Source organism: Peromyscus maniculatus, chromosome 8 (assembly GCF_049852395.1).
Source record: "Peromyscus maniculatus bairdii isolate BWxNUB_F1_BW_parent chromosome 8, HU_Pman_BW_mat_3.1, whole genome shotgun sequence".
NCBI lineage: Eukaryota > Metazoa > Chordata > Mammalia > Rodentia > Cricetidae > Peromyscus > Peromyscus maniculatus.
Window position 1 is genome coordinate 2,170,823 of NC_134859.1, and position 23,574 is coordinate 2,194,396.

The 23,574-nt window shown below is 43.9% G+C and overlaps 1 long non-coding RNA gene across 1 annotated transcript in view; it reads left to right on the forward strand.

The window, feature by feature from the left end:
• The window catches only part of LOC143274443 (uncharacterized), a 57,391-nt gene that overhangs the window by 19,985 nt on the left and 13,832 nt on the right, over positions 1 to 23,574 (forward strand). The window contains exon 2 of the long non-coding RNA XR_013053088.1: positions 13,909 to 14,000. This is a non-coding gene — a long non-coding RNA (uncharacterized LOC143274443). The remainder of the gene's footprint in view (positions 1 to 13,908; positions 14,001 to 23,574) is intronic.

The window sequence follows — 23,574 nt, forward strand, 5'->3', positions numbered from 1 at the left end:
TGCCTTAGTTATTTGTCTTTTTGCTGTAAATAAAATACTTTGACAAATGCAATTTAAGGGAGGAAGGGGCTCACAGTTTGAGGTCTACCATGGTGGAGAAGTCAGCATGGGGCTTGAGGCAGCTGGTCACATCTCATCCGCTGTCAAAACATAGAGTGACGATTTATCATGCTCAGAGCTCACTTACTCCTTTTTTTGCAGTCCAGGATCCCAGCCCAGGGAATGGTGCTACCCACAGTGGGAAGATCTTCCCACCATCACCAATTTAGTTGAGGTAATCCCTGACAGGCCTGCCCAGAGTTCTGTCTCTCAGATGATTCTAGGTCTCATCAAACTGACAATTTACATTCATAATCACACCCAAGAAAATCAAAGGAGAGAGGACTTTGGCTCAGGGTTTCAGAGCTTTCATTCTGTGGACACTCCTTCAGTGACTGGCATCCTCCAATCAGGCTCTACCTTCCACACAGTCATCACATCCCAGTAGCCCATCATGCAGCCATAGGTGGATTAGTAGATGATGTCAGAGCCCTCACGGCCCAGTCACTTTCCAAACCCCACATCTGAACATCACAAGCTACAACACTACATGATAGGATTTTTTTTAGCTGTGTCCCCTCCTGGGACCACCATGGTATATACAGTCCATTGTTAACTGAAGCACAGTTATGTGGCATGTGGCTGTGATTGTAAGAGTCATTCTGATTTCAGGTAGACAGTGGATTAGAGGGGCAAACACAGAAGCCCCAAGACCAAACGGGAAGCTTATGCATAATGCATCTGGACAACAATGGTGAACTTGAAGAAGGCAACCCAGTAAGTACTGAGAAAGAAATGAATTTGATAACTATCCAGGAAGAACATAGGTATACTGAAAGCTTTGGATGTGAAATCAGAGAGAAAGAAAAGAGAGAATTAAGAATATTTCTTAGATTTGTGGGTTGATCACCTGTTGGGAGCCAGGACAATCCAAGACTTTCCCTGAGTCCCCAGTGTATGGAAAAAGAACATGGATCCTTATCTAAGGCCAGCCTTGGGAAGCTTTGATTCAGGAGACTGAGAACCCAACTCTTCCCACTTAAAGGGGCCATGGCAATCAGTCCCAAAGCTGCTGTGTGCTTGCTTGTGACAGCTGAGATTCCCTGGTCTCCTTTGTGCAGTATTGCTTGATTAGCTTCCTGCTGATGTCATCTCATTTTGTGGCAGTTTTGTTTTGACTCTGTCCCATTTGTCCCCTGCAAATAATATATAAGATGTACTTCTAAATAAACTTGCTGGCATGAGTCACCAGCTCATACAGACTCTTGATCCCAACTCCTTGTCCTCTTTATGATTTCTGATCCCTGGTCCACCCCCTTCCCTCAGGAGCCTGCTACTAAAGAATGACCGATGGTCCAGGTCAAACACCCGTAGGGATGGAGGGTCCTTAGCAGAGTCAAGGGAGGTTAAGCTGGAGGCTGGATGTGAGGAGGAGTCAGGGTGGGAAATTTAAAAGGTTCATTTTAGATGTGAGTTCCATACAGGAAAGCAGTGAAAAGTGAGACAAAAGACGTTAGAACCCGGACAGTTTCTTCTGGGTCTCTGTAGCTAAGGCACAACACAGTATGATGGTAAATACTAAATGTGTAGAACCACCTGGGAGATTGGCCTTTGGGGATACCTGTACAGACTACCTTGATTATGTTAATTGATGTGGGGGATACATCTTAATTATGGGTGGGACCATTCCCTAGGTAGGGGATCCTGGATTGTATAAATGGGACTCATTGCTCTCTGCTTCCTGACTGTGGGTGAAATGTGACCAACAGCCTCACGCTCCTGCCACTGTGATTGCCACTGTCCCCTGGAACTGTCAGCCAGACCCATGCTCCTCAAGTTTCTTTTGTCAGTGTATTTTACCACAATAATAGGGAAAGAAACTAAGACAAATCCATTCTTATATTGTGGGAAAGGAATGAGAAAGCATGTTCAACACCAAAAAGGAGGCACTCACAAAAGTCAGTTCCCTTGTACAACTGAAACAAAGTGCAGGCCAAATCACTAGCTATAGTGGTTTAACACAATAATTAAAAATTGATTAAAATTGTGAGTGGCTGCCAAATTCTTAGTGGGACAACACCCATGTATTATGACCATCATCTCATAAAAGAGTTGACTTTATATAACACCCCAAATGCTAGATGGCCGCTGATTCTTGTCAATGGCCATTTGTTCTTGTCGGTTCAGAACAAGGAGCCATGCCATTCATTTGGCTGCCAGGACCCTTTGGTTGTTCTCGTGTTCCACCTTCCAAGCACAGGACAATGGCCAACACGGCAGGAGGAGGTCCCCGTAGGCATTTGAAAGGTCAGCTAAACCCGAGCAGTCTCTTCTCCTGGGGGGCGTAGCCACCCTTCTCTGCTCCCTTCCACTCATTGGCTCACAAGAATCACAGCGGCCTTTCTTCTTACGTGAATTCTCACCACGATAGTCACTCTTCTCTCTCCCTGGACTCCTGAAAGGCTCTTATCTCCTGGCATCTTCTGTTGATGAAACCGTGTGTCTGGTTCTGGCTGAGAGTGGAAGGGCCACTGGTTACTCCTGGGTGGAGGCACTCAGGAGCTCAGTGATTCTCTCTGAGTCTCCAGCTTGTAGAGAAGAGTCTGTTAAAAGTAGAGGCTAGAAGTAGCCACTGCCCTGAGGGCAGCATCCATGGAAAGCTGCTTCCTCACAGAAATCTTTGCAAGAACAAGACATACATTTACCTGATATTTTGGTAATCTTATGGCAGCTCAGCTGGCCATGCTGCACCTAATGACATCCTGAGGTTTATCTGACCCAGGCAAGCCTGCCACTGCTATTGCTAATATTGACTACAGAAGGATAAGATTCTGTTTGAGAAGTAAACAATTGCCAGTTTTTGATTTTGAATACTGTAAGACTCAAATTCTCTTGTACTTCTTCCCATTTGATCCAGACTAGGAAGCCACGTTGAATTGTTTTATTAATGACCTGCATGAAAATTCCCTAAATGAGTTGGAGGGTAAACACTTAAACATTCCAAGATCTTACTGACCAGATGGGCTCTTTTTATTTATTTATTTTCTTTTGGCTTGTTTCTTTGAGACAGGCTCTCAGGGAGCCTGAGTTGGCCTTGAACTCACTATGTGGCAAAGGATGGCCTTGAACTTCTGGAACTTGTACTTCCACCTCTCAAGTGCTGCATGTGCTACTGTGCCTGCTTTATGCAGTGCTGGGGATTGAACCCAGGGCTTTGTGCATGATAGGCAGGCACTCTACCCACTGAGTTATATATCCCCAGCCCCATATGGGCTTTAAGTCTGTATTAGTCATCTAAGGCCAACATGACATAAAAGCCCCCATACTGAGTACACTTAATAAAGAGACTTTTATGTTTCCTAGTTGTGAAGGCTAGAAACCTGGACATCTAACTTCTAACTGGAAGGGTGCTGTCTTCTGCCTGTGGCTTCATGTATTCCTTGTATTTGTGGCTTGCCCACCCTCTTTCTTTTCATTTTTTTTTTGTTTGATCTCATTCTGTTGCCCATGCTGGCCTCAAATTTATGCCATCCTGTTCCAGCCCCCCAAGTCCTGGGATTACAGGTATGACCAAGAAAAAAATGACAAGATTTGATCTATTTTAATGAAGACATCAGTTATTGGACTAGGGTCCTGGCTAATGACTTCCTATTTGTTGATTATTTAAAGACATTATATTCAAATTAATCTTCAATTTAGTTATACTGTGGTCACTTTCTGAAGTCCTCTGGGTTAGCACTTCAAGGACTTAAAAATTTTGAGAAACATTATTTAGTCCACAATGAGGAGATTAACTGTGGCTTGAGTTGGCCATGGCTGGGTCATGTGTGCCACCAGGGCTGTGTTACCATTTGAATGTGATGTTTTCTGTTGGCTTGTATGTTTGAACACTTGGTCTCCAGTTTATGCTGTCCGGAAGGCGCTACCTCACTAGAGGACGTGGCCCTTGAGGAATGAACCTGAGCACTTTAATTTTTTTTTTTTTTTTTTGCTGGCTCTACTTTCTGTCCACTCTCTGCTTCCTGTTACACCATGACATAAAGTGAAGTTGCTGGTGCATACTCCCAATACCATGGAGCCTACTGACATCCGGCCTCCCCTCCACCTACGACTGTGTCTTTGCTGTGTGATACTCTCTCTGGGGAGATACATTACAAACACCAAGTAGAGAAGCAGCGACACACTAGAGTCTGGTTTGGAGAACCCCTGAGTTCACTGTGGTTACTTACAAGAGTATGGGTGATAGGCTTCTCAGAGACAGCCGCATCATTCAAGGTCACTCCAGCAAGAGTGATGACTCACAAAAATTGCAAGAGTTCTTTGCAGGACTTGCAGGCAGCTCCACAGTTGCAGTCTCTTCTCAGCAGTCCTGACTGCTTGTATAACCTTGTGGAGCAAGGAGCCTTGTCCATGTGATCACTTTCAGTGACTTCCTGAGACTTGTGAGTAAACATACTTCCTGAAACTTCTCAAAAAGCCTTTCGTAGAATTTCCTCTTAATCATCTTCCCTCCAGGAAGGGATGTGTAACTTAGAGGAAACTTCTACACAGCAACACTCAAGCTCCTCACATCACCCCACACTTGTGTTTAATCTGGTTTTCGATAACAGCATAAGAGAAATGCACAACTGTGGCTGAGCAGAGGGAGGCCATTTCAAGTGAGCTTAGGGGGCTTCACTGTAATAACATCAGAGTGTAAAGGATGACGCTCTAAGAACAGCTGCTGTCCAAGTGACGTTAGATTGCTGTGTGTCTTTTAGAAGAGGAAAATACATGAGCTGCTTGGAATGGAAGGGAAAATCTTGATGTTTGGCCATAGTGTGAACTGATCTTCTATAGAGATAATGAATCAAATGATACAGTGTAGGGGAGAAGCTGTGAGCTCCCTTCAAATGCAGAAGCACCACAGTCTTACCCCTGCAAACCTGCACGGTGCTATTTTGAGCTCTTGTCTGAGAAAATCCTGGCAATGACCATCAAGGGGAAACTGCACATGGACAAGATGAACAGCCCACCACGGCAGGTTTGTGTTCACTGCATGGACTGCAGCCAGGATGCAACATCTACACTGGTAACTTAGCAAGGGCTCTTATGGTGGCAGATGTGGAGGGGCACACCGCCAAGAAACTACAAGAAAAATCAGGCAAAAGGCAAGTTAGAGGTGTTGGGGAGTGGAATTTTTAGAATAATAATAAAGAAAACTGGAAATGACTCAGTTCCTGGTGGCTCCTTGGCTTCAGACCTGAAGAAGAAAGCTATGAGGTTCCCTCAAGCAAAGGAATTGTCAGGACTCCTGAAGATGGCTTCAGGCATCCACTGTGGAGAGCCTACCAGGTGATGTCTTCATACTGGGGTTGAGAACCACCAAGTCGGTGAATCCGTATATATACAAAACTGAATCTCTAAGCTAAGGATTATTCTGTTGGTTAGGATAAGGTTCTGTCCTGTATAAGAAAAAACTAAAATAATGATGCTTTTAATCTTTTTTTTTAACCTCACAGAAGTCCAAGACAGGAGTTTAGAAATGGTAAAGCGCTTCATGATCATCAAAGACTCAGGCTTCTTACTTTTATTCCTTCTAAAATGTAGGCTTTTGGAGCCACAGTGCCTCATGGCTCAGTGTGGCTGCTGGAGCTCTCACTATCACACTGTCTTCCCAAGGAGGAATTAGAAAGCTAAGGAAGAAATATTTCATGTCTCAGCTCGGTCAGGCTCCCTTCAGAAATCCCCTACATTGACTGGCTCCTGTGTGAACTGTGACCAAGAACTACTTCTTCATCTGGTCATGTTACCCCATTAGTCAGGTTCTCCAGAGGAACAGAACAGATAGAATGGGGATTTATTGGAAAGGGTTACAGCCTGTGATCCAGCTAGTCCAAGAATGGCTGTCTACCAATGGAAGGTCCAAGAATCTAATAGTTGTTCAGTCCATGAGACTAGATGTCTCAGCTGGTCTTCAATATCTGCTGAAATCCTGAAGAAGTAGGTTCTAGTACCAGTGATGGAATGGACTTGCAAGGGTAGGAGGAAGCAGGCAGAAAAAGAGAGAGAGCTTTCTTCTTGCATGTCCTTATATAGGCTGCCAGCAAAAGGTGTGATCCAGATTAGAGGTGGGTCTTCCCACCTTAAAAGGTCTGGATTAAAAATGAGTATTACCACTTCAAATGATTTAATTAAGGGAAAAAAAAACCCTCACAGGTTACCCACCACTTAGGTTTTAGTTAATTTCAGATGTAGTCAATTGATAACCAAGAACAGTGGTCACAGCCATGAAATAAAATTGAGTGTGTGTGTGTGTGTGTGTGTGCGCGCGCGCGCGTGCGGTTACATTGGTGCTTGTGTACATTTGTGAGAAGGCCTGAGACCATCTCAGGTGTTGCTCCTTAGCAACTGTTTGCCTTGTCTTCTGAGACTGAATCTCTCGTTGGCCCAGGTTATTGAACAGGCTAGGCTGGCCAGGGATCCTAGGGACGCCTGTCTCCTCCCATAGCTCTGCAAGGACAGGGATGCACTACAGTTGCTCGCTGTTCCACATGGGTGCTGGGAATCGAACTCTCCTGCATGGCGAGCACATTCCCCACAGCCCCCTATGGAAGCTCTTTCAGCTGGGGACGGAGGATGCAAAGATTAGTGGGTGCCCAGCACTCTGCTGTCATTGCCAAGTGACCGCCAAAGGGCTTTATTACTGGGGGGCAGATGAGACACATTCAGGGAGTGGCCACCTGTCCCCCTCCTGAGGTGGCAAGATTCTAGACACAGATTTGAGACTGGAGCAAGCGTGAGCGAGGTGAGCGAGTCTTCATTAGAGTTTCTGTTGCTGTGATAAACAGTGTGACTCAAAGCAAGTTGGGGAGGAAAGCATTTACTTTGCAGCTCGCAGGTCACACTCTGTCACTGAGGGAAGTCAGGGCAGGAACCACAGCAGGAACTGGAACAGCAGCCGTGGAGGATCCTGCTTACTGGTTTGCTCGTCATGGCTTGCTCAGCTTGTTTTTATATACACCCCTCACCTGCCCAGGGGTGGCACCACAGTGGGAAGGACTATCCCACGTCTATCAGATACCAAGATTTGCCTATAGGTAATCTGAGGGAGGTGTTTTTTTTTTTCAATTGACATTCTTCATCCCAGATGACTCTAGCTTGTTTCAAGTAGACAGTAACCACCCAGGACACCAACTGAGACCGAGGAAGGTGGCCATAAAAGATTTTGCTACTTGTAATGAGTTGGTGTCTCTAATGACTTTTGTCCCAGCTGGAAGGAGATCCCTCCCGGAAGGATGGGCAGACTCTTCTCTCTCATAGCTAGTGTTCTGCAGCCGACCTAGCTCAATAAACACTGAGATGGTGCGGTACCTGCCTGCTTTGTGATGGGGGACTGAAGAGGGGAAGAGAGTATTTCAAAGTGGACAGACACACGGACCACATATGTGTGATGAGTGATGGGATGGTGAGACACATAACTTTGACAACACACAACACAGCTTTGGTTGTTGTGCCAAAATAACAACATGGTGTCAACATAACACCCAGAAATAACATTAAAAGTCACATGAGTTATATTTGTGAAAGCTGTACTGAATCAGTCAAGAAATACACCCCTTTACCCAGCCTGGCACATGGATGTGTCATTGGGTCTCCAGCAGCCATTCTGTCAGCATGAGGTGACTGAGGATGGAGGCTGTATACGAAGGAAGTACTGCAGACCGATGGGATTTGCCCACTGGCCTTGGCCTATCTTGCTGACAGACTTGAAACACAGCCAGTTCCTTTAAGCCTGTGTTATCTTTCGGAGATTTGTCATTGGTTGCTGAGTGTAATTCTTAATTAATGCAGAAACTTTGTTTTTGACCATTTAAACTGTAGGAAAATGGTTGCTAATCGCTATTGTAATTAATGTGGAAAGCTGCAGGGTTTGTTTGTTTGTTTTTTTAAATCAAGGGCCAATTAAACAGCATTAGGATCCTGATACCAATGCCAGGCGTTTGCTGTGTGCAGTAGGAGAGCTGCACACTGTCACTGCCCTGGGAAGGTATGACACTTTCAGCTGCCCAGGGTCTTGGTGGCAGCTGCTGCCTCCTGCTTGAACTGCAGGTGTTCAGGGGCCACACCACCTAGATGGGACGTAGAGCAGGTTCTGTCTTGGTGACAGCAGCGTGGAGTCACAGAGGGAAGGAAGGATAGCATGGAGGTGTGTGTGTGTGTGTGTGTGTGTGTGTGTGTGTGTATATGTGTTTGTGTGTGTGTATGTGTGTATGTATGTGTATGTGTGTGTATGTGTGTATATGTGTATGTGTGTGTGTATGTGTGTATGTATGTGTATGTATGTGTATGTGTGTGTATGTGTGTATATGTGTATGTGTGTGTATGTGTGTATGTGTGTTTGTATGTGTGTGTATGTGTGTGTATCTGTGTATGTATCTGTGTGTGTGTGTGTGTGTGTGTGTGTTGTGGGGGGTGTGCATGCATATTCACATGTGTATGTGTGCACAGGGCTCCTTGCATTTGTCCCCAGGGTGTGGAGGCCCAAAGTTGAGAATGATTAAATATTGTGGCACTATTCCTTGCTAGATCCAGAGCTCATTGTAACTAGTCTGGCTGGCCAGCCAGCTCTGGGGACTCACTGTCTCTGCCTCTTTCAAAGCTGGTATTACAGGTAAATCCTGTGCCAGATTTTAACACGGGGGCTTGGAATCTGAACTCTGGTTCTCGTGTATGCACAGCAAGGGCTTTACTGGCTGAGCCATCTCCCCAGCCCAAGACAACTCTCTCTTTAGTTTTTGCTTGGAGATGGTTGCCCAAGCTGGTCTTAAGTTGAGATCCTCCTGCCTCAGCCTCCTGAGCAGCTGGGGTTTGCAAACACGTGCTTCCAGGCCTGGTTTAGTTTCTTTGTTTTTCTTTATGTGAGCAGAATGTCAAGTGGAAATTCACTCGTTCACCAGAACTCTTAGTGTGTGTGTCCAGGTGTGTGCACCTGTCCAGAGACCTGGCTCAGTGTGACAAAGCATCTTTCTGACAGTTACTGAAGCCACATCCTGACATTGCTGATGTCAGCTTCTAGTGGTTCTTGCATGGGATGTCTGGGGCATTGGCCTGTTACAGGAGCTACTATCTGTCACAACACTTTATGGCCTTAAAATATTTTATGTGCAAAAATAAAACTATCATTTAAATATGTTACATTTGAAAATGCAATCAGTGAGGAGCCAATGAATACATTTACTTCAGCCCTAACCAATAAAGCACAAGAATGTAATATATTGATTTTGAATTCCCTTCTAAAGACAATTATAACATGAAGGGAAAGTCTAAGTTAAATTTGTAATTGCAGTAGCTGTGACTTCCGGCAGGTTGTATCCTGGTAACAGCAGGGTAAAGTCACAGAAGGAAGGAAGGATGGCATGGAGACCAACAGTGACCATGAAAGACAGAACCATGAAGACAGAAACAGTCCTCTTTCCAGTGGCTTCCATATCAAGGAGCTTTTGGGTTTCACACGCAGGCCAATGTCCTTAGCTTGTCAGCTTTGAGTTTGAGCCCTGAGAGCCAGAGTGACCCATACCCCACAGGATTAGAACCTCATAAAACGAACCCAGCACGCAGAGCCAGCAGGACAGTAAGCTACAGTATATTTTATTTATTTATTTATTTATTTTCCCTTTTATTTTATTTTACAATACCATTCAGTTCTACATATCAGCCACGGGTTCCCCTGTTCTCCCCCCTCCCACCCCCTCCCCTCCCCCCCAACTCACCCCCCATTCCCTCCTCCTCCAGGGCAAAGCCTCTCCTGAGGACTGCGATCAATCTGGTAGACTCAGTCCAGGCAGGTCCAGTCCCTTCCTCCCAGACTGAGCCAAGTGTCCCTGCATAAGTTCCAGGTTTCAAACAGCCAACTCATGCACTTGAGCACAGGACTCGGTCCCACTGCCTAGTTGCCTCCCAAACAGATCAAGACAATCAACTGTCTCACCTATTCAGAGGGCCTGATCCAGCTGGGGGCCCCTCAGCCTTTGGTTCATAGTTCATGTGTTTCCATTCATTTGGCTATTTTTTTTAATAATTGAGTAAAACTGAAATTTATTATAAGCCACAGTCGTCCTAGGGACCTCCATGCTATATATATATAGCCTCCATGGTTCTATGGATTGTGGTCTGATTGTTCTTTATTTTATATCTAGAATCCACTTATGAGTGAGTACATACCATAACTGTCTTTCTGGGTTTGGGTTACCTCACTCAGGATGATTTTTTTCTAGTTCCATCCATTTGCCTGCAAATTTCATGCTTTCATTGTTTTTCTCTGCTGAGTAGTACTCCATTGTGTATATGTACCACATTTTTTTCATCCATTCTTCCGTTGATGGGCATCTAGGTTGTTTCCAGGTCCTGGCAATTACAAATAGTGCTGCTATGAACATAGCTGAGCATGTATCTTTATGGTATGAATCAGCATTCCTTGGGTATATGCCCAAGAGTGGGATGGCTGGGTCTTGAGGTAGTTCGATTCCTAATTTTCTGAGAAACTGCCATACTGATTTCCACAGTAGTTGTACAAGTTTACATTCCCACCAACAGTGGAGGAGTGTTCCCTTTGCTCCACATCCTCTCCAACATTGGCTGTCATTGGTGTCTTTGATCGTAGCCATTCTGACAGGTGTAAGGTGGTATCTCAGAGTCGTTTTGATTTGCATTTCTCTGATGATTAAGGATGTTGAGCATTTCTTTAAATGTCTTTCAGCTATTTGTTATTCTTGTTTTGTGAATTCTCTGTTTAGCTCTTTAGCCCATTTTTTAATTGGGCTGTTCAGTATTTTGATGTCTAGTTTCTTGAGTTCTTTATATACTGTGGAGATCAATCCTCTGTCAGATGTGGGGTTGGTAAAGATCTTTTCCCATTCTGTTGGCTGTCTTTTTGTCTTATTGACTGTCTTTTGCCCTGCAAAAGCTTCTCAATTTCGAGAGAGCCTATTTATTAATTGTTGTGCTCAGGGTCTGTGCTGTTGGTGTTTTATTTAGGAAATGGTCTCCTGTGCCAATGCATCCAAGAGTGCTTCCTACTTACTTTTCTATTAAGTTTAGTGTAACTGGATTTATGTTCAGGTCTTTGATCCACTTGGACTTGAGTTTTGTGCATGGTGACAGATATGGATCTATTTGTAATCTTTTACATATTGACATCCAGTTATGCCAGCACCATTTGTTGAAGATACTTTCTTTTTTCCATTGTATAGTTTTGGCTCCTTTGTCAAAAACCAGGTGTTCATATGTGCATGGATTATGTCAGGGTCTTCAATTCGATTTCATTGGTCCGTATGTCGGTTTTTATACCAGTACCAAGCTGTTTTTGTTACTATAGCTCTATAGTAGAGTTTGAGGTCAGGGGTGGTGATACCTCCAAAGGTTGCTTTATCATATAGGATTCTTTTAGCTATCCTGGGTCTTTTGTTTTTCCATATGAAGTTGAGTATTTTTCTTTCCAAGTCTGTGAAGAATTGTGTTGGGATTTTGATGGGGATTGCATTGACTTGCTACAGTATCTTTTAAACATTATGTGCTGTACATAATTTTATGTGCAGTACATATATTGAGACAAGTTCTTGCTGTGTAGCTCAAGCTGGAATTGAACAAACCAGTTTCCTGCCTCAACCACCCCTGTGCTACCTACCACACTTGTTTAGGTAAAAGTTTTGTTTTGAGACAGGCTCCCACCAGGCTGGCAGGCTAGAGCTCATAAGTAGTAGAGAATGACTCCAGAGTACCCTTCCTCTTCTTTCTGAGTGTGGGATTACAGGCATGCACCACCATGCCTGTTTTTATGCAGCACTGGGGATCAAACTCAGGGCTTTGTGCATGCTGGGCAAGCGCTCTAGCACCTCAGTTTCCTTTTCCCTCTCCATTCCAGAATGTGGATAATCATGTCACTAACTGTTGGAGATGGGTAACAGCCCAGCCAGGAGCTGAATGACTGCCCTACTTTGAAAGTCCACCAGAGGAAGGACTGTAGTACCAATGTCACAGTGCTCTCACCCTTTCCTGGGTAGCCATTTCCCGCATTGCAGGTGCCAAGCAGAAGAAGGAGGCTGCCCTATTGACCCGCACTGTCCCTAATCACCACCGCACTCAAACCTTACGCCATTCCTGTTCATTTCTTTTCACCGCCATTCCTTTTCATTTCCTTGTGCTGTAATTGTAAATGAAAAGCAATATTGCAACACATCCAATTATAACCAGATTTTCATCCCCCAGGGCTCATTGAAGAGAAAAAAATGTATTTATGGCTGTGAGAAGCTATTAATCTCTGCAGTTATGGCTGTGCACGGCTCCGCAGCAGCCGCCAGATGGGAGCTTCCTCTCCTTTATCTTTCCAGAGACTCATGCCCTCGGGTCTCAGCAAATTAGGCTCTGGTGCTGGTTTCGTGATCCAGTACCAGATCCACTGAGGTAAGGATCCACTGAGGTTAGGATCCACTGAGCAAGATTTCTTCTGCAGCCTCTTCATCATCCATCTTTGCTAGCTGGGATCTAGTTAGCACAAAACTCCTCCTTAGCAATCGGAAGTAGCATTTGTGGTGGGAACATCAAGAAGGCAAATCGCCTTGAAAAATGGGGAAATGACTTATTCTATGGTTTGGGCTGGACAACTAATTTCTAATGCTTAATAAAAAATAAAGGACAAATAGGGAGGGGCGGTGGCACACACCTTTAATCCCAGCACTTGAGAAGCACAGGCAAGTGGAGTTCTAGGAGACTGTCTAAAAAACAAAAAGAAGTAAGGACAAGTCACCTTTTTGTGTTCTTCCCTTTAAAAAAAAGAAGTCTTTTATTTGCCCACAGTGGCCAGAAGAGGGCATCAGATCCCCTGCAGCTGTTTGTGGGACTCTGGGCTTGTTCCAGGTTTGAACTCTGGTCCCCATGTTCATGTAGCAAGGCCTCTTAACTGCTGAGCCGTGTTTCCAGATCCAGACTCCCACTCTACCCACTCACATCTCCTTCTGACAAAGGACTTCTAGTACATCTTTTCCATCTTCAAAGCAGATGCAAATGAAGGGCAGACAAATGTCCGCAAAATCACTGCCACAGTCTTGTGTAAGGTCATGTGCATGCTGTTGTCTTGCCACATTCTTCTGGTTGAAGCAAGTTGAAGGTCACAGCCATATGTAAGGGGAAGGACAGGATGTGGCTACCGTAAGAATTCATCATTCATATTGTTAGCCATTAGTAACAAGGCTAACAAAACTATCAATGCTAGTATTTATTTTTGTATCTGTATTATTTACCTTTCTCTTTGCCATGATAAAATGCCTGACAAAAGCAACTGAAAGGTTTATTTTGGCTTACAGTTTGAAAAGAGATACTGTCGGTTGTGGTGGGGAGAGGCATGGTAACCATGGCAACTGAAGGGTCAGCTGGCTGGTCACATTGCACCTACAGTCAGAAAACAGAGAGGGGTGAATGCAGATGGTCACTGCTCTGTCCTGTGTCCTCCTCCCCTGCCCCATCTCCAACAATGCCCTCACTGGGAGCCACTTCAGGAAGGAGGCTGTTGGCTGTCCCTCATTCCCTTCAGGGACACTCTAATCAGGGTTCATTGTCTTAAGAACCATTGAGGTCAACAGCTCAGTGCACCTCCCTTCCTTTGACCCCTTCTTGTGTCTCTTGAACCATGGAGGTTTGTGCTGTAGGAAGGCTTTCCTGGCCCCAGAGATTCATTCCACCCTGAAGGATTGACCCTGTTCAAATGGAGAGCTGACTGTGACCTCATCATGGTCAGCTTTCGCCCCACCTTGTCTGACTGGCCAGTGGGAAGGTGGTGATGAGCGTTTGAGAAGGGGGCTGCTGGAAGACTAATCTGGTTGTCACTTGTTACAGCTCCTCTTACTGACCTAGTACACTGTCAATCAAGACAAAGACCACAGAGATGAGAGAATGGAAACTGGACTGCTATACACCCTGGACCAGAGGTGGGCTGGACACAGCTAAGGCATCAAACTCTGGCAGGATCTTTCTTGTAAAACCCCAAGTGCCTGTGTGTCTTACTTATTCTATCACCAATAACCCACAGCAACAAGAGCAATAAAGACAAGCCCCCAAACTGCTGAGAAACATCTCTGGCTTGGGAGATGGGGAAGATGCACATAGGGTGAGAAAGAGGTCAACCCCCACCCCTGAATCTCCACCAAAGGAGGCACCTTTGATATATTGATGAGAGACTGAACTCCAAATGAAAACACCTATCAGAAGCCCCCTTGACAGTGTTCTTAGGTCAGGAGTGCCCACTGTCATGGGGACAGGACATCATGAAGATGGTTGAGTGGTCTCAGAGTAGGAAAACGTCAAGCTTCCTAAATCAACTAGAGTTGGCCCCTTACTGCTTCTGAAAGGAAAGAACCTCAGTGTCCAACATACGACACTAACAGATGGCCTTGAGCCAAGATTTTCTTTCTTTTCCCTCTTCTTCCTCCCCTTCCTTTCCCTCCTCTTCCTCCACTTTCTTCCTGTTCCTTTCCCTTCTCTTCCTCCTCTTCATTTCCCTCCTCTTCCTCCTCCATTCTCCTCCTCTTCTTCCTTTGCTTCCTCACCCTCTTCTCCTTTCCCTCCCTCCTATCTATCTATCTATCTATCTATCTATCTATCTATCTATCTCTCTCTCTCTCTCTCTCTCTCTCTCTCTCTCTCTATCTATCTATCTATCTATCTATCTCTCTATCTATCATCTATCTATCTATCTATCTCTCTATCTCTCTATCTATCTATCTATCTATCTATCTATCTATCTATCTATCTATCTATCATCATCTATCTATCTATGTTTTTTGATGCAGAGTAGATCCAAGAATTACCTTGAACTTCTGATTCTCCTACTTCCATCTCCCAAGTGCAGGAATTACAGGTGTATACCACTATGCCCAATTCGTATGGTGCTGTGGATGGAACTCAGGACTTCAGGTATACTGGGCAAACACTCTACCAACTGAACTACAGCTCCAGCCATGAAGCTGTGGTGGGATGGAAGACATTCACTAGCAGCCCAAGCCTCTGCCTGTGCAATCCAGTATCTAAACACACTTTGAATAGCATCTTTTTGGTTACTCTTGAAAAAGCTCAGAAATTCTAATTCTAGGTTTTTCATATCAGTTAAAGATGCTCTGAGTAGCAAATAGTAGATTAAACATCACAACTTCTTTCAGGTGACAAGAAGTGCAGAGGTCAGCAGAACAAAGGGGTCAGTTCTGCTGTAACAAGAGCTGTGTGTTAACAATGCCCACACCTTGTTACACTGATCAAATGAATCGATCACAAAAGGTGTTTAAGTTCTTGTTTGTACCAGCACCGTGCCACCCTGCCCGCACCTGGACTGGCACCGTGCTGCCCTGGCCACACTGGCACCAGCACTGTGCCACCCTGCCCGATGCTTGCTTGCTTTGTGCAGAGGCTGAGTTGTTTTCTTTATAGCCTGTGGGGGGAATTTACCTTCCTTGACCTCATCTTGGTTACAGCCTTAGCTGGAGGCTCCTCAGACACTGTAGCACAGCACAGGCATCCAGAGGAAGGCTGTGCAGGAGCGGCCTGGAGTCCCCATCTGTCCTTAGCAGCAGTATGCAGTGTCCTCACCCAGGGCTTCAGTGGCTTCAATCTGCAATGGGAACAACCCTAGTCCCAGCCTTTTAGAGAGAGTAGGTGGACTTAAGGAGTTACTAATCATTTAGAGCAATAGCTTGCTAAAACTCCAGTCCACACAGGCTGTCAGCAGGAATACCCTCAGGGCCTGATTTGTGCCAGTTGCTGGGGAGACAGAAGAGATGTGCTCCTCAGCTGCATGGACCTGAGCTTCTGGCAGGAAGTGTCATTCAAGTCAGAAAAGAATACTTTGCTTAGAAAAATTCTGTTTGAAAAAAGATGGAAACGCCAGGGCTGAACCCCAAGTCTACCCATGTGCTTAGAAAGGCTTCTTTTGGTGGAATTTGCTCAAAACCTCTTGCTGAGTAGGTAGACACATGCACACAGCTTCTGGCCATCCACGGAGGTGTGTGTGTGTGTGTGTGTGTGTGTGTGTGTGTATGTGTGTGTGTGTGTTGTGTACACATGCACATGCTATGGAGTAAGTGGTTCTCTTGCTCTTCAGTGTGGGTGCTGGGATTGAACTCAGGTTTTCAGGCACATGCTTTTGCCTATTGAGCCATCTTGCTGGCACAGAGAGATCATGCTTAATGACCCAGAAATACATTGGTGTCTACTCTGAGTATAAATTTTTGCTTTAAGGTGGCACAGGAAAAGCAGATGTATCAAAACAAAACAGAATCCAAAAACAGCAGAAGAAAAGATGTCTGGTGTCTGTTGTGACCTTGTCTCTGTAACAAATTCTCAGAGTGACTTCTCCAGGGTTGTCACTGCTCCTGCTCTGATGGGGAAGGGAAGCCCAGGCTCTTCTTTCTCTCTTGCCACCTTTTCCCTACAGTGCTGCTTTGGTTGTCACCTTCCAGTGACAAATATGTCCTTGTGGGCACTGCATTCATTCAGCGAGTCCACCTAGGAAAGACTACAAATGAGGAACAGAGGTGAGAAGCAGGGAACATACACATGAAGAGAAAACCTGCCTTTGGACTGATGCCGGTGGTTTCCCCAGCTAGGCTCCAAGAGACAGCAAAACCAGACACATTCAACTCCGATAGCTACATATACCACAAAACGAGGTCACAGGTCCGCAGGAAAGGAACAAGGGAAGGTGCTCCCAGAGCCGACACTATGGACCACCAAATGTGATGTGAACTATGTGCCTGGATTCCGGCTACAGGATGCTGCAGATCCTTCTGGCATTGCTTTGCTGTCTGTCCCTCAGCAAAGTAAGGCTGAAGGGGAGGAGAGGCAGCTGCACAGTGATGCTGTGCAAGAAGAAAAAAGAACCCTAATACTTAAAACAAGCATAGCCAGCGAAGAGCCTTGACATTCGAGAAGTGGCAGAGGGGGAGAACAGCGAACAGCTGCTACTTATGTGGCTGTTGACAGTAAATCTTGGTTCAAGGCATGAAAAAGTTGTCATGGCGGTCTGGGAGAGCAGCTGCAGCTCTCTGCTTTGTAGAGAAGAGAGCAGTGTGTGTGTGTGTGTGTGTGTGTGTGTGTGTGTGTGTGTGTGTGTGTGTGTGTGTGTGTGCAGAGCTAAGGCACCTACTGTATTCCCTCTGTTGCTCTGTTCCTGTCCCTAATGAATGAGTTGTTTTCTCTGCCCTGACTGTCCTGATCTGTATGTTGAAAGGCAGGATGAGGGAAGAGACAAATTATTTTCAGGTCAAGATGAACGCGTCCCCACCACAGCTGCTCTTTGTTGTCTATTAGATGTTAACGCCTTCGTACTGTACTAGGGGCACACCCCTATTCTGTGTATGTGTGTGTACATGTTTGTGTGTGGATGCACACATGTGGATGTGTTGGATGTCTTCCCCAGTCTCTCTCCACTTCAGTTTTTGAAACATGGTTTCTCAGGGAATCTGAAACTTGCTAATTCATCTACAGTCTAGATGAATTCCTGACAGTCTACAGTCCAGATTTTGGACAGTCTCTGCCTACATAGTGCTGAGACTACAAGCCTGGACCACTGTGCCTGTTTTTTTTTTTTTCATTACTTATCTTTTTTTTTATTATTATTATTATTTTACAACACCATTCAGTTCAACATAATAGCCACAGATTCCCTGTTCTCCCCCTCTCGCCGCCCCCAGCCCACCCCCCATTCCCACCTCCTCCAGATCAAGGTCTCCACCGAGGACCGGGGTCGACCTGGTAGACTCAGTCCAGGCAGGTCCATTCCCCCCTTCCCAGACCGAGCCAAGTGTCCCTGCATAAGTCCCAGGATTCAAACAGCCAACTCTTGCAATGAGCCCAGGACCCGGCACCAATGCACAGTTGCCTCCCAAACAGATCAAGCCAAATGACTGTCTCACGCATTCAGGGGGCCTGATCCAGTTGGGGGCTCCTCAGCCTTTGGTTCATAGATCCTGTGCTTCCATTCATTTGGTTATTTGTCCCTGTGCTTTATCCAACCTTGGCTTCAACAATTCTCGCTCATATAAACCCTCTTCTTTCTCACTAATTAGACTCCCAGTGCTCCACCAGGGGCCCAGCCGTGGATGTCTGCATTCAGATTCCTCAGTCCTTGGATGGGGTTTATGGCACAACTATCAGGGTGTCTGGCCATCCCATCACCAGAGTAGGTCAGTTCCTGCTGTCTCGCGACCATTGCCAGCAGTCTTTTGCAGGGGTATCTTTGTGGATCTCCGTGGGCCTCCCTAGCTCTCTGCTTCCTCCCCTTCTCACCTTCTCATGTGGTCTTCATTTACTATGGTCTCCTATTCCTTGTTCTCCCTCTCTTTTCTTGATCCAGCTAGGATCTCCCACTCTCTTTCCCTCAACCGTCGCCCTTCATTGTTCCCACTCATGACCAGGCTGTTCATGTAGATCTCGTCCATTTCTCCGTGTCTTTTTTTGGGGTCCCGTTTTCCAGGTAGCCTCACTGGTGATGTGAGTAGCAGTCCAGTCATCCTTGTTCCACATCTAGCATCTTCCTATGAGTGAGTACATACCATATTTGTCTTTCTGAGTCTGGGTTACCTCACTCAGGATGATTTTTTCTAGATCCATCCATTTGCCTGCAAACCGTATGATGTCATTGTTTTTCTCTGCTGAGTAGTATTCCATTGTGTACATGTGTCACAATTTATTTATCCATTCTTCAGTTGAAGGGCATCTAGGTTGTTTCCAGGTTTTGGCTATTACAAACAATGCTGATATGAACATAGCTGAGCAAGTGCTCTTGTGGTATGGCTGAGCATTTCTTGGGTATATGCCCAGGAGTGGTATAGCTGGATCTTGGGGGAGATTGATTCCCAATTTTCTAAGAAAGCGCCATATTGATTTCCAAAGTGGTTGTACAAGCTTGCATTCCCACCAGCAGTGGAGGAGAGTTCCCCGAGTTCCACATCCTCTCCAGCATAAAGTGTCTTCAGTGTTTTTGATCTTGGCCACTCTGACAGGCGTAAGGTGGTATCTCAGAGTTGTTTTGATTTGCATTTCCCTGATGATTAGGGATGTTGAGCAATTCCTTAAATGTCTTTCAGCCATTTGGGTTTCCTCTGTTGAGAATTCTCTGTTTAATTCTAAAGCCCATTTCTCAATTGGACTGTTGGTCGTTTTGATGTCTAATTTCTTGAGTTCCTTATATATTCTGGATATCAGTCCTCTGTCACATGTGGGGTTGGTGAAGATCTTTTCCCATTCTGTAGGCTGTCGCTTTGCCTTGTTGACCGTATCCTTTGCTCTACAAAAGCTTCTCAGTTTCAAGAGGTCCCATTGATTGATTGTTTGTCTCAGTGTCTGAGCTACTGGTGTTATATTTAGGAAGTGATCTCCTATGCCAATATGTTCAAGACTATTTCCTACTTTCTCTTCTAGCAGGTTCAGAGTAGCTGGATTTATGTTGAGGTCTTTGATCCACTTGGACTTAAGTTTTGTGCACGGTGACAGATATGGATCTATTTGCAGCCTTCTACACGTTGATATCCAGTTATGCCAGCACCATTTGTTGAAGATGCTTTCTTTTTTCCATTGTACACTTTTGGCTTCTTTGTCAAAAATTATATGTCCATAGGTGTGTGGGTTAATGTCAGGGTCTTCAATTCGATTCCATTGGTCCACATGTTGGTTTTTATGCCAATACCAAGCTGTTTTTATTACTGTAGCTCTATAGTAGAGCTTGAAGTCAGGGATTGTGATGCCTCCAGAAGTTGTTTTATTGTACAGGTTTCTTTTAGCTATCCTGGGTTTTTTGTTTTTCTATATGAAGTTGAGTATTATTCTTTCCAGGTCTGTGAAGAATTGTGTTGGTATTTTGATGGGGATTGCATTGAATCTGTAAATTGCTTTTGGTAAGATTGCCATTTTTACTATGTTAACCCTGCCTATCCATGAGCATGGGAGATCTTTCCATTTTCTGACATCTTCTTCAATTTCTTTTTTCAGGGACTTAAAGTTCTTGTCATATAGGTCCTTCACTTGCTTGGTTAGTGTTACCCCAAGGTATTTTATGTCATTTTTGGCTATTGTAAAGGGTGATGTATCTCTAATTGCCTTCTCAGCTTCTTTGTCCATTGTATATAGGAGGGCTACTGATTTTTTTGAGTTGATCTTGTATCCTGCTATGTTGCTGAAGGTGTTTATAAGCTTTATCAATTCCTGGGTGGAATCTTTGGGGTCACTCAAGTATACTATCATGTCATCTGCAAATAGGGAAAGCTTGACTTCTTCCTTTCCAATTTGAATCCCCTTAATCTCCTTATGTTGTCTTATTGCTCTGGCTAGAACTTCAAGTACTATATTGAATAAGTGTGGGGAGAGTGGACAGCCTTGTCTCGTTCCTGATTTTAGTGGAATTGCTTTGAGTTTCTTTCCATTTAATTTGATGTTGGCTGTTGGTTTGCTATATATTGCCTTTATTATGTTTAGGTATGTTCCTTGTATTCCTGATCGCTCCAAGACTTTTATCATGAAGGGGTGTTGGATTTTGTCAAATGCCTTTTCTGCATCTAGTGAGATGATCATGTGGTTTTTTTCTTTGAGTTTGTTTATATGGTGTATTACATTGATGGACTTTCGTATGTTGAACCACCCTTGCATCCCTGGGATGAAGCCTACTTGATCATGGTGGATAATTGTTTTGATGTGTTCTTGGAGTCTGTTTGCCAGTATTTTATTGAGTATTTTTGCATCAATGTTCATGAGGGAGATCGGTCTGTAGTTCTCTTTCTTTGTTGCATCCTTGTTTGGTTTAGGAATCAGGGTAATTGTAGCCTCATAGAAGGAGTTTGGTAATGTTCCTTCTGTTTCTATTATGTGGAACAATTTAGAGAGTATTGATATTAACTCTTCTTCGAAGATCTGGTAGAATTCTGCGCTGAAACCATCTGGTCCTGGGCTTTTTTTGGTTGGGAGAACTTTAATGACTGTTTCTATTTCCTTAGGGGTTATTGGACTATTTAAATAGTTTATCTGGTCTTGATTTAACTTAGGTATGTGGTATCTATCCAGAAAAATGTCCATTTCTTTTAGGTTTTCCAGTTTTGTGGAGTAGAAGTTTTTGAAATATGACCTTATAATTCTCTGGATTTCCTCAATGTCTGTTGTTATGTCCCCCTTTTCATTTCTGATTTTGTTGATTTGGATTCTCTCTCTCTGTCTTTTGGTTAGTTTGGATAAGGGCTTGTCTATCTTGTTGATTTTCTCAAAGAACCAACTCTTTGTTGCATTAATTTTTTGTATTATTCTCTTAGTTTCTAATTTATTAATTTCACCTCTCACTTTGATAATTTCCTGGCGTCTATTCTTCCTGGGAGACTTTGCTTCTTCTTGTTCTAGAGCTTTCAGATGTGCTGTTAATTCACTAGTGTGGAATTTCTCCAACTTCTTTATGTGGGCATTTAGTGCTATGAATTTCCCTCTTAACACTGCTTTCATAGTGTCCCATAAGTTTGGGTATGTGGTGTCTTCATTTTCATTGATCTCTAGGAAGTCTTTAATTTCTTTCTTTATTTCTTCTTTAACCCATTGGTGATTCAGTTGAGCATTATTCAGTTTCCATGAGATTGTAGGTTTTCTGTAGTTTTTGTTGTTGTTGAAATCTAGCTTTAAACCATGGTGGTCTGATAGAACACAGGAGGTTATTCTGATTGTTTTGTATCTGTTGAGATTTGCTTTGTGGCCAAGTATGTGGTCGATTTTAGAGAAAGTTCCATGGGGTGCTGAGAAGAAGGTATATTCTTTCTTGTTAGGATGGAATGTTCTGTAGATATCTATTAGGTCCAATTGGGTCATGACATCAGTTAAGTCCTTTATTTCTCTGTTAAGTTTCGATTTGGGAGATCTGTCCAGTGGTGAAAGTGGGGTGTTGAGATCTCCCACTATTAATGTGTGGGGTTTTATATGTGGTTTAAGCTTTAGTAATGTTTCTTTTACATATGTGGGTGCCCTTGTGTTTGGGGCATATATGTTCAGAATTGAAACTTCATCTTGGTCGATCTTTCCTGTGATGGGGATGTAATGTCCTTCTTGATCTCTTTTGATTGATTTTAGTTTGAAGTCTATTTTGTTGGATATCAGGATGGCTACCCCTGCTTGTTTCTTAAGACCATTTGATTGAAAAGTCTTTTCCCAGCCTTTTATTCTTAGGTAGTGTCTGTCTTTGAATTTGAGATGTGTTTCTTGTATGCAGCAGAAAGATGGGTCCTGCTTTCGTATCCATTCTGTAAGTCTATGTCTTTTTATAGGTGAATTAAGTCCGTTGATATTAAGGGATATTAATGACCAGTGATTCTTCATCCCTGTTATTTTTGGTGGTAGTGTGTGTGTACTTCTCTTCTTTGGGGTTTACTGTTGTGGCTTTATCTATTGCCTGTGTTTTCGAGTGTGTATCTGACTTCCCTCGGTTGGAATTTTCCTTCTAGTGCTTTCTGTAGGGCTGGGTTTGTGGATAGGTATTGTTTAAATCTGGCTTTGTCTTCGAATGTCTTGTTCCTTCCGTCTATGATGATTGAAAGTTTTGCTGGGTATATTAGTCTGGGCTGACATCCATGGTCTCTTAGTGTCTGCATTACATCTGTCCAGGTCCTTCTGGCTTTCAAAGTCTCCATTGAGAAGTCGGGTGTTATTCTGATGGGTTTACCTTTATAGGTCACTTGGCCTTTTTCCTTGGCTACTCTTAATATTCTTTCTTTATTCTGTACATTTAGTTGTTTAATTATTATGTGTCGAGGGGACTTTTTTGGGGGTCTAGTCTGTTTGGTGTTCTATAGGCTTCTTGTATCTTCATAGGCATTTCCTTCTTTAAGTTGGGAAAGTTTTCTTCTATAATTTTGTTGAATATATTTTCTGTGCCTTTGAGTTGGTATTCTTCACCTTCTTCTATCCCTATAATTCGTAGGTTTGGTCTTTTCATGGTGTCCCAAATTTCTTGGACATTTTGGTTCATGACTTTGTTGGCTTTAGTGTTTCCTTCGACTGATGAAACTATTTCTTCTACTGTGTCTTCAATGCCAGAAATCCTCTCTTCCATCTCTTGCATTCTGTTGGTTATACTTGCATCTGAAGTTCCCGATCTTTTACTCAGGTTTTCTATTTCCAGCATTCCCTCTGTTTGTGTCTTCTTTATTTTTTCAATTTCCCTTTTCAGTTCTTGGACTGTTTCCTTTGTTTGTTTCATTACTTTTTCATGATTTTCTTTCAGTGCTTTATTGTTTTCTTGCAGGACTTTATTGTTTTCTTCCAGGAGTTTATTGTTTTTTTGGAGGGCTTTATTGTTTTCTTCTAATTTGTTTGCCCTTTCCTCTAGTTGTTTACAGCGTTCTTCCAATTTTTTTGTCTTTTCCTCTACACAAGCCTCTACCTTCTTCATGAAGTTACTCATAAGGCTACTTTCTTCTGCTTCTTCCAATTTTTGGTGTTCAGGTCTAGATGTTGGAGGGGGGCTAGGTTCTGGTGATGCTGTATTGCTCT